The sequence below is a fragment of the Euprymna scolopes genome, chromosome 46 (assembly GCF_053919585.1).
Source record: "Euprymna scolopes isolate OS-2025 chromosome 46, ASM5391958v1, whole genome shotgun sequence".
Taxonomy (NCBI): Eukaryota; Metazoa; Mollusca; class Cephalopoda; order Sepiida; family Sepiolidae; genus Euprymna; species Euprymna scolopes.
In genome coordinates, this window is record NC_136527.1 from 188852466 (window position 1) to 188862675 (window position 10210).

Below are 10210 nucleotides of genomic sequence, written 5' to 3' on the forward strand. Positions count from 1 at the left end.
TAAGAATGCGTGAAAAAAATTGAATAATTCGACCTCCTATCTTTACAGCTTATAACTACTTGAAAAATGTAATTCAAAGCCTATTTTTTAAATTAAAGGAGAGAAGACCAAAATTTATAAAAATAACAGGTTTAATTGCAAATTATGCAATATTTTTTAATCGGTTTTCTTTAAAAAGATTTGAAGAAAATCAACGAAATTTTACATCTTCGATTATAAAAAATCGATATAAATTCCAAAAAATCACTTACCTATAAAAATACTATTCAATGTGTAGTTCCATTATTTATTGTTAAGAATTTATCCATATTTATATTTTAAAATCAATTTATTTTTCAAATAAAAGAATTTTTACATGACTATTTGAAAAAGGCACCATTACATAAGTATTTTACGTTCTTATAAAAACACCAGAAGTACTGGTTTGTTCTTGTTTAGAACTACAGATAGACAGAAGGAAGTAAAAACCACACATTTGCATTAGCCGTCTAGCCTTGTTCGTGAAGAAATATATGTTCCATAGATGAAAACTAGTCAAATTTTACTTATAAGTTTTTTCCTTTAAAAAAAAAATCAGTCGAGGAAATTTTTTTTCTTTTCATAAAGAAATACATAAATTTTTGATTTAATATATTTTAATTCTCCTTAATGGAATTAATTTTGTTTTAAATATCTAAAAAAAGAAAACATTGAATGAAATAGAATAAAATTGTCGTCGGCGTCCAACTCTTACTGGACAATATAAGCAGAACATAGGTTTCCAATTTAAAAAAATCAACGTGGTTAAAAAAAAAAAAGGTTTTACACTTGGAACTTTACAGGTAAATTTCCAAAAAAAACAATTCATTTTTTTTGTTTTAATTTACAATATATTATTTGTTGATCTTTTATCTTCAATTTTTCATATATAAAACTTTCGTGAGTAAATCAATTATTAAAATTTTAATAGACATTTCAAAATGGGGAGGGGGTGAATTTAAAAAAACAACCTTTGTCTAAATTACTTAAGAAAACCTAAATAGTTACACAATTCTGTCCATGAATAATGATGTGGAAATTGCTGATCATTTTATTTTAAATTTATTTTAAGAATTTTCCTTCACTATGAACTCTAAACTATTTCCATAAAACCAAAACATTTTTTCTAGTAGCATAAGTGTTACATAAAGAAAATATGATCACATTAATCCGCTTGCACTACGATTGTTTATCTCGGGCTTCTAAAGATTGAAGTGTTGAAAATTTATAGTGTATTTATTTTTTCTTTTGCATATTTTCTTTTTTTTTACTGTATACTTTGTATTTTTATTTGTTTATATTTTGTTTTCTATTTAGATATTTTACTCGTGTGTTGACTTTTTTTATTGTTTACATTTCCTCTTTAATTGTGATTTAAACAGCTTAGTAAGAAAAAAAAAATTAGTAAAAAATATTTGCAATTCCTTACCTGTTGCCTGTTTCCTTGACTGAAGCATTAAGTTATAGTTTTTTTAAATTGTTTAGCTCATTACTCTATTCCAGTCATTTTAACTCATTAGAAACATTAGAAATTTCCCCTTAAAAAATTAAAGAAGGTTACATTTAAATCTTTCTCAGTCATTTCCCTGACTGAATCAAATGAATTTCATTGGTTTTTACAATGTTCATTTCTGTGACTGAATTAGGATTCGCGAATTAATATATTAATGGAAAATTATCTGCCAATTTATTAGAATGACTTATGGACATTGTGATTAATGATTTTATTTTTTCATACCAATGATTAATGATTTCTTTTTTTTTTACCAATCATCTGTTTTAGTCAACAGTTGTTACAATAAGGCCTATATTTTTACTTAAGAAAATATAAGAAAATTGTATAAGGATGGAGTTATGTTTGACAAAAATCCATTCTAAATGTTTTAAGTTTAAGTTTGCAATAAACTCATCAAGTAACGCATCTCTCAAAATGTTGCCGTCTATCTTAACAAAATACAAAAGTATTGGGGATTTAGTTATGTTTGACAAAAATCCATTGTAATTGTTTTAAGTTGTAGTAATCTTTTTAAGTAACGCATCTCTCAAAATGTTACCGTCTCTTTCTCTTTCTCTCTCTAACAATATTTCATATATATTAAAGAATTGTAAATACCTCACTTTTCATTAAAAAAAGAAAGTTTCTTATGTTTAATTAAAAACTTCAAGTCCTATAAGTTTTATTGTTACAATCTATCTTTCTCTCTCTAACAATATTTCTTATATATTGAAGAATTATAAATACCCCAATTGTCATTACCATCTATCTTTCTCTTTCTCCCTTTTAAAATAGTTACTTATATAAAAAAAATTAATACCGCATCCTCCCTATTTCAGTGCAAGGCTTAAAAAGTAAGGTGTTTTTATGTTCCACTAAGAACTTCAAGTCCAAGAAGCTCAAACATTTCAAAATTGTCTTTTTCTCGTCATACTGGTAAGTTAAACTTTTGAATTAATAAAAAGTTTCTTCAAATATTTTCTAAAAAAATATAAAAATAATTTTAACCAATATAAAGAAAAGTTGAAAATCTATTTTAAAAGATTTATTTTTTATAAAAATATGTTTACAAGTTTTAGAAAGTTTTAAGCAATATAAAGAAAATTTGAAAATCTATTTTAAAAGATTTATTTTTTATAAAAATATGTTTACAAGTTTTAGAAAGTGTTAAGCAATATACAGAAAATTTGAAAATCTATTTTAAAGGATTTATTTTTTATAAAAATATGTTTACAAGTTTTAGAAAGTGTTCAGCAATATAAAGAAAATTTGAAAATCTATTTTAAAGGATTTATTTTTTATAAAAATGTGTTTACAAGTTTTAGAAAGTTTAAACAATATAAAGAAAATTTGAAAATCTATTTTAAAGGATTTATTTTTATGAAAATATGTTTACAATCTTTAGAAACGTTAAAAGCTTTATATGCTCGATAGTTTTTTCTCATCAGATGCATAAGCTTTGAACTCGTAAAAACTCCCTCCAAATATTTTTTCTCATCAGATGCAAAAGCTTTAAACTCATAAAAACTCCCTCCAAATATTTTTTCTCATCAGATGCAAAAGCTTTGAACTCATAAAAAACCCCTCCAAATATTTTTTTCTCATCAGATGCAAAAGCTTTGAACTCATAAAAACTCCCTCCAAATATTTTTTCTCATCAGATGCAAAAGCTTTGAACTCATAAAAACTCCCTCCAAATATTTTTTCTCATCAGATGCATAAGCTTTGAACTCATAAAAACTCCCTCCAAATATTTTTTCTCATCAGATGCATAAGCTTTGAACTCATAAAAACTCCCTCCAAATATTTTTCTCATCAGATGCAAAAGCTTTGAACTCATAAAAACTCCCTCCAAATATTTTTTCTCATCAGATGTATAAGCTTTGAACTCATAAAAACTCCCTCCAAATATTTTTCTGGAACGTAAAAAAAGATGCGCAAACTTTGAACTCATAAAAACTCCCTCCAATTTTTTTTCTGGAACCTAAAAAAGTTTTAAACAATATTAAAAAGGTTAAAAGCATTTTTTACAGATGTAATCAGAGCAACTTTTTATAGAATAAGAAAAACCTGTTTGCAGTTTTAGAAAATTTTTTAATTCATACATTTAGTTCAGCATTAAATGGCGAATTGTTAATGTTTAGTGTAAAGAATAAATTACATGCATGAAGGAATGCAATGTTGTTGAATAAAGACAGTGTTGCGGAAGTTATCTTGCCATGTTGCTGAATTTCTCTTATTTGTCTGTGCCTCTAGTATATGGAATGTGTTATCACTGGACTACATTCCCACAGACCAACACATACTCGTTTACAAATCCAATGTGCTAATTTTTCTTATGTATTAATAAAATAATTGTGAGTATATCCTATTATATTTACAACAAACAAAAACTAATATTTGGTTCACGATATTAAAATATTGACTTTGTTTTTTTTATTTACAGATGTTCCTGATTAAACACGTTAATTGAATTATAATGAACTAGCGTTTACTTTAAAATTATAAAAACAATTGTTTACTTGTATTTGGAAAAAAAAACAAAGACATCTATGCGACTATATACTTTTCAGGATATTCCACAAACTCTCTTTAATAATGAAAAAATCACGAAGAGAATGTTATGTGAAATAGCTGCTTAATGTTCAAATAAATACAAGGGTAGAAATAGAGTAACAAATTGCAAAAAAATATTTTAAGCAGCACGAGAAAACACAGAAAAATTAGATGAATGTTATATTCTTGCATTTCAGAAAAATGTTTAAATTCAAATGCAAACAAAAAATTGCTATATCATTATTAGTACATTGATAATCTTGTTCTGGAAAAATCTGAATGAAACATGCAGGCACACACTGGGGAAAAGCCACATTCTTGTGAGGTGTGTGGATATACTTGTTCTAAGAAATATCATTTAATGACACATATGAAAACTCACACTGGCGACAAGCCATATTCTTGTGAAATTTGTGGATATTCTTGTTCTATAAAATCAAATGTTGTGACACATATGAGAACTCACACTGGAGAAAAACCATATTTTTGTGAGGTGTGTGGATATTCCTATTCTCAAAAATCAACATTATTGATACATATGAGAATTCACACTGGGGAAAAGCCACATTCTTGTGAGGTGTGCGGATCTTCTTATTCTCAAAAATCAACGTTAGTAAGACACATGAGAACTCATACTGGAGAAAAGACTCATTCTTGTGAAATGTGCGGATATTCATTTTCTCAAAAAGCACATTTAGTGACACATCTGAAAATTCACACTGGAGAAAAGCCACATTTTTGTGAAGTTTGTGGATATTCTTGTTCTGATAAATCAAATTTAGTGACACATATAAGAACTCACACTGGGGAAAAACCATATTCATGTGAAATATGTAGATATTCTTGTTCCCAAAAATCAAAGTTAACAAGACATATTAAAAAACACACTGGGAAAAATACATAGTTATGAAAAATGTGTGGCTATTCTTCTGAAAAAAATTAGTGAAACATGATCATTCACACTGGAACGAAATGGACAAGTTTAGCAAACAAGTCTGAGTTAAACAACATCTGGATGGATTATAAATAAAATCCAAGCAAAAAGTAATTGGAAACTATGTCCCCTGTTTTCCCGTAGTATTGAGTATTTGTAAATATTAGCCTTGTTAACAAGTGGATCGTACCACGATAATTAGGACAGAATTATAATGGTTGCTGAACATCACGGCATTATTATAAATATTTTAGACACTGACAGCAGATTGTCATATAGAAGCAGACATTATACGAGGCAAAACAATGAAGTGTGTAAATATCCCCACTAAACGATTTAAGGTTCACTGTTACTATTTTATAAGGCAAGAACATAGTGTTTCCAATTATGCTGGATGTTATTATGTTATAAGGCAAGAACTCAGTGTTTCCAATTATGTTGGATTAAAGAAAGTTAAAAGGGAAAAATGATGAAATGCCAATGTTTTTCATGACATGAAAAGAAAGAAAGTAGAGAGTGTGCTCCACCTGACATTCAGTTAAAGTCAGGTTCTCTTGAAGAGTATTATATTATTGTACGATTTGTGTGTAAATATGTTTATTGGACCATCTGTAAACAGTTGGATATTAAATGCAGTGCGCCACTTGACATTCAGCTGACGTAAGGTTCTCTTGAAGAGTAGCTTAATAACTACTCCTCAAGAGAACCTTACGTCACATTCCATTTGCTAGTCACATTTTCAATTTTCTTCTTGTTTCTCGTTTTAGTTTCTTTTTTATGTTTGTTTATTTGGGTTTCTAGCCTTATTTTCCATCCGGGTTTTGTCAATGAATCTTTCTCCGGCTGTTTTTCTGATTTGAACTTCATACTTACTATCTTGGCTCTTGCATCAATAAAATTGTTTAGTCTGTGATTGTATTTGTTGTGATTTGTTGGATGAAGAAAGTCTGTACAGCTGACGATGCTATCACTGCTACCATGGAGTTGCTCATGAGCAAGTTCGTTGGCACAACCCTATAATACATTCTCATGCCACTTTTTAAACAGGATTAAAAGAGACAGATGCTTCCTCACCCCTGGCACCCGCTCTCTGCACGTCTATGCTTAGGTGTATATTGGGACAAAATGCATCTTTATTTTAGTGAAGGTTGGTAGCACCGACCCCCTAAGTCAGCGGTCCAAACCTATCTGCATCAATAATAATAATAATAATAATAATAACACTAATAATAATAATAATAACGATCCTATAATACATTCTTCTGCAAAAGATCACTTTTAAAACAGGATTAAAAGAGACAAATGCTTCCGCACCTCTAGAACCCAATCTCTGCACATCAGTGGTCCAATGGTCTGTGTCAATAATAATAATAATAATAATAATAATAATAACAACAACAACATTTCCCTTAATTCCGGCTTCAAACCAGGAGCTTAAATGATCACGGGTTTTCCTAAGGATGTTGATGGTACCTATAATTGCAGAGGTCTGAAGGCCGCCTAAAACATCGGGGATGTGTAGTTTTTTCAATTGTACTTCAAGACGACTTGATACTACTAGTATACCAACTACGACCGGGATTATTTGTGTTTTAACCCCGTGTATACGCCTTATCTCCAAGGCCAATGGAGCATAACTGCTCCACTTCTCATTCTTCTCTTTCACATACCTGTGCTAGGGCACTGAGAAGTCTACAATCTGCCAGTTTTTTGAGACCTTGTCTACGACGACCAAATCCGGACGATTATGTTCCAATTGTTTGGTCGTTATGACACTTTTGTCCCACCATACCTCTACCGTTCCATCCTTAGTTGTTCTCACTTCATCAGGCTCCTCCTCAAACCATTTTCCAACACACTTCACCCCAACCCTCTTATACGCCTCCCAATATATCCGGAGTCCCATGCGATCGTGTCTTTTGCAGTACTCTCTCTGGGCCAATCCAATACACCCTGCGCAATTGACTCTGAGGTCTTACCACAAATCCGGTATTCTGCAGAAACTTCCTCTCCTAGAATCACTTTTTTGAACAATGGTGTTCCTAATGCCTGTTCTTGTGCTGCACAAACAAAAGTTTCAGTAATTTTAGCCAGATACCCAGCTCTAAGCAATTGCCATGATCTTTCATCAGCCACTTCTGCTAGATCGTGGAAGAACCTTCCATGTATTTTATTCCTAGCATGCTCCTCTGCCCTTTCTCTATCCATACGTTTCACATACTCAGCCTTGGTTTCACATACTTCCACTTCATTGGCCACAAGCTTAAGCATCCACTCCTCACTTCTAACCACTTGCTCTTTCAAAGACATCTCAGTTCTAACACAATCTTTTACACTTTTCACTCCTCTCCCACCGTCTTTCCTCTTTTGATACAGCCTTGCTACGCTACTTGTCAGACTATTCTAAAATTCCCGCAAAACACTGACTGCTTTTAATAGGTTTCCTCCATATAGTTTCGATTTGCAATTAGTTGCACTCTTCTAAGATACTCCTTTTTTACTTTCTCCTTCAGTTCTCTGTTCATGATGCCTACACCCTCCAACACTCCCAAATACTTTTATCCTGTATCTTCTATTTCTTTCATTATTTCTCCCTTTGGCAGTGCTATTCCATTCGAATGAACCTTTACTCCTGTTTTCATCACCAGAACCGCACATTTACTAATCCCAAACTCCATCCTAATGTCTTCTGAGTATGTCCCCACAAGTTCTACCAGTCTCTCCATTTCCTTTTCATCTCTACCGAATATTGTCAAATCATCCATAAATAGTAGATGGTTGAGGCGTCTGTCACCAGATCCAAAGTTATAGCCCAGTTTTTCTCTCTTCAAGAGGATGCTCAGTGGCATCATTATCATTACAAAAAGAAGTGGCGATAACGAATCTCCTTGAAATATTCCACGTTTAATGCCAACCTGCCCCATCTCCTCTCTGTTTGCTGTCAGCACCGTTTTCCATTGAGCCATATTTGTCTCCAAAAGCCCTGCCACATTCTCAGAAACCTTCATCGTCAATAATGTTTAACGTATCCATAAATGAGGAACCATGCCATAAGCCTTTCTGTAAGTTAAGTTTAACTTTTTGCTAGCCTTCTCATTATATCGCCCTTCGACACACCAGATCCCACTCTAGAACTTCCTTGCATCTTTTGCATTTGGAGTGTTGTTATTTCCCCCTGTTTACTACCATTTAATTCTTTATACAGCTGAGACTGATTGTTCCGGAAAGGTTGTTCTGCCAAAACACAACACCTTTTCCAACAAAGTTCCTAATTTTCATACCACCAGCATCTCTTCTCTTTCAGCATTGTTAGAACGTTCATCGTTCCCTTTTTCAGAAATCTATACCTCTTTTCAAGCTCGTCCTTAGCTTTCTATCCTAGTTTAACTCATGTTCTTATTTCTTCGATTCTACCAATATCTTTCCGCCACCGTTTAATACTTTCTTCAAGCCGGCTCTGCCAGTGTGGCCTTCTATCCTTCATTTCTTTCTTTTTCTTCTGTAATAAGCCAAGACGATTCGCAATAACGCATGACGCTGCATACAGAAGCCTATTAAGTTCCGTAATCGATATGTTTATTCTTATGATGTTGTGAATTACTGCTTGAACGATTTTTACCTCGTTTTTCACCTTCCGCCTATCACTACTCTCCATACTTATAAGCTCTATGATATCGTCTCTAAGGAGAACCTCTCTTAAGTTCTGAAGTATTTCTTTTTCTACAGAAGTCAAAGTTCGAACTTCATCACTACTTCTCCATACATCTGCTCCTTTCACTGGTTCCATTGTCTCAGTCAATGATCTCATCTGCCTTAGAACCTTCAAACTTTCTCATTACTTCCTCTAACCATAGGATTCCATTCCTCCTCAGTTGTCCGCCTCCCATCATCGCTTACATTTCCCTTCTGCACTTCCACTCTCTCAGTTCTTTCATCAGAGCTAGTTTCATCAATTTTACTTTCGTTATTCATTTCATTCCTAACCACCCATTCAATCTCTTCTCCTGTGATCACTGAAAGTAGGTTGTTATTGTTAATTTTAATTTGTTTTAAGTGGGATACCAAATTCGCAACACTTCTAGTTCCTCCTCCTCCTCCTCTCGATTCCTATTCTTCCTTCACATTTCGGATATATCCACCAGATTTGGTACCTCACTTCTTACAAAGTACTCTTCTTTCCCCATCCGTCCATGGTTTTTTCACATTTCCTTTTCCAACACCCTTCGTGTTCCAGCCTCATTCACATCGTTATTTTCTATATTTTTACTTTACATTCTCCCATAAATGGATTAGTGAATTTTAGGTTACACCAACAGCGATAGTTTTATCGAGACATCATCTCTATGAGGGTTCCTCACCAAGGCCAAAGATCCCCTCCCGACCTTTCTCCTCCATCACCACCACTATCAGCATTACCACCACCAACTACAGTAGGAATATAATATACACTGTTAATGGCAACACTAATATCGGTAGCAATAATAATAACAGCAACAACAACAATAGCAATGACAGCAAAAAGTAACAACTACCATTACAGCTACAGTAGAAATAAAAACATACCACCACTACTACCACCACTACTACCACTAGCAGTAATATTAGTAGTAATAGCAATAATCAAAAAAGTAATTTTTTATAATAATAATATTTATAATAATAATAATGATAATAATAAAAAAAATGATAATAAAAAATAATAATAGTAATAATAATAAGAACAATGACAATAATAAAAATAATTTCAGTTAGAAACTGTTACTTTGTTCGCCTGCTTTTTTTTGTTTTTTTTTTACTCCTCTGATGATATTGCTGATGACAATAAAAGATGTACACAAAAACTGAAACATAACACATCAAAACATGTGAAAGCCAATTCCTCGTTTAACTGTGAATTTAAGTTTTAAATTATAATTTAAGTTAGAAACGCTTAGTTTTATTTGTTTTTTTCTTCATCTGCTATTTTTTAAACTCTGCCCCTAATGTTGCTGATGTCCGGAAAAACGTACACAAAACCAGAAACATAAACATCCGAACATGTGTAAGACAATTCCTCGTTTAACCGTGAATTTAAAGTTCAAATTATAATTTCAGTTAGAAACGTTTACTTGTTTCGTCTGCGATTTTTTAAACTTCGCCGCTGATGTTACTTTTGACTGGAAAAATGTACACAAAAACAGAAACATAAAACATCCGAACACGTGTAA

General features: G+C 32.0%; 1 long non-coding RNA gene across 1 annotated transcript; it reads left to right on the plus strand.

The window, feature by feature from the left end:
• Window positions 1-2350: 2350 nt before the first annotated feature.
• On the plus strand, window positions 2351-5914 carry LOC145271388 (uncharacterized). Its single transcript, XR_013865845.1, has 2 exons — window positions 2351-2449; window positions 3960-5914. It is a non-coding gene; the product is annotated as an uncharacterized LOC145271388 (long non-coding RNA).
• Window positions 5915-10210: the final 4296 nt, after the last annotated feature.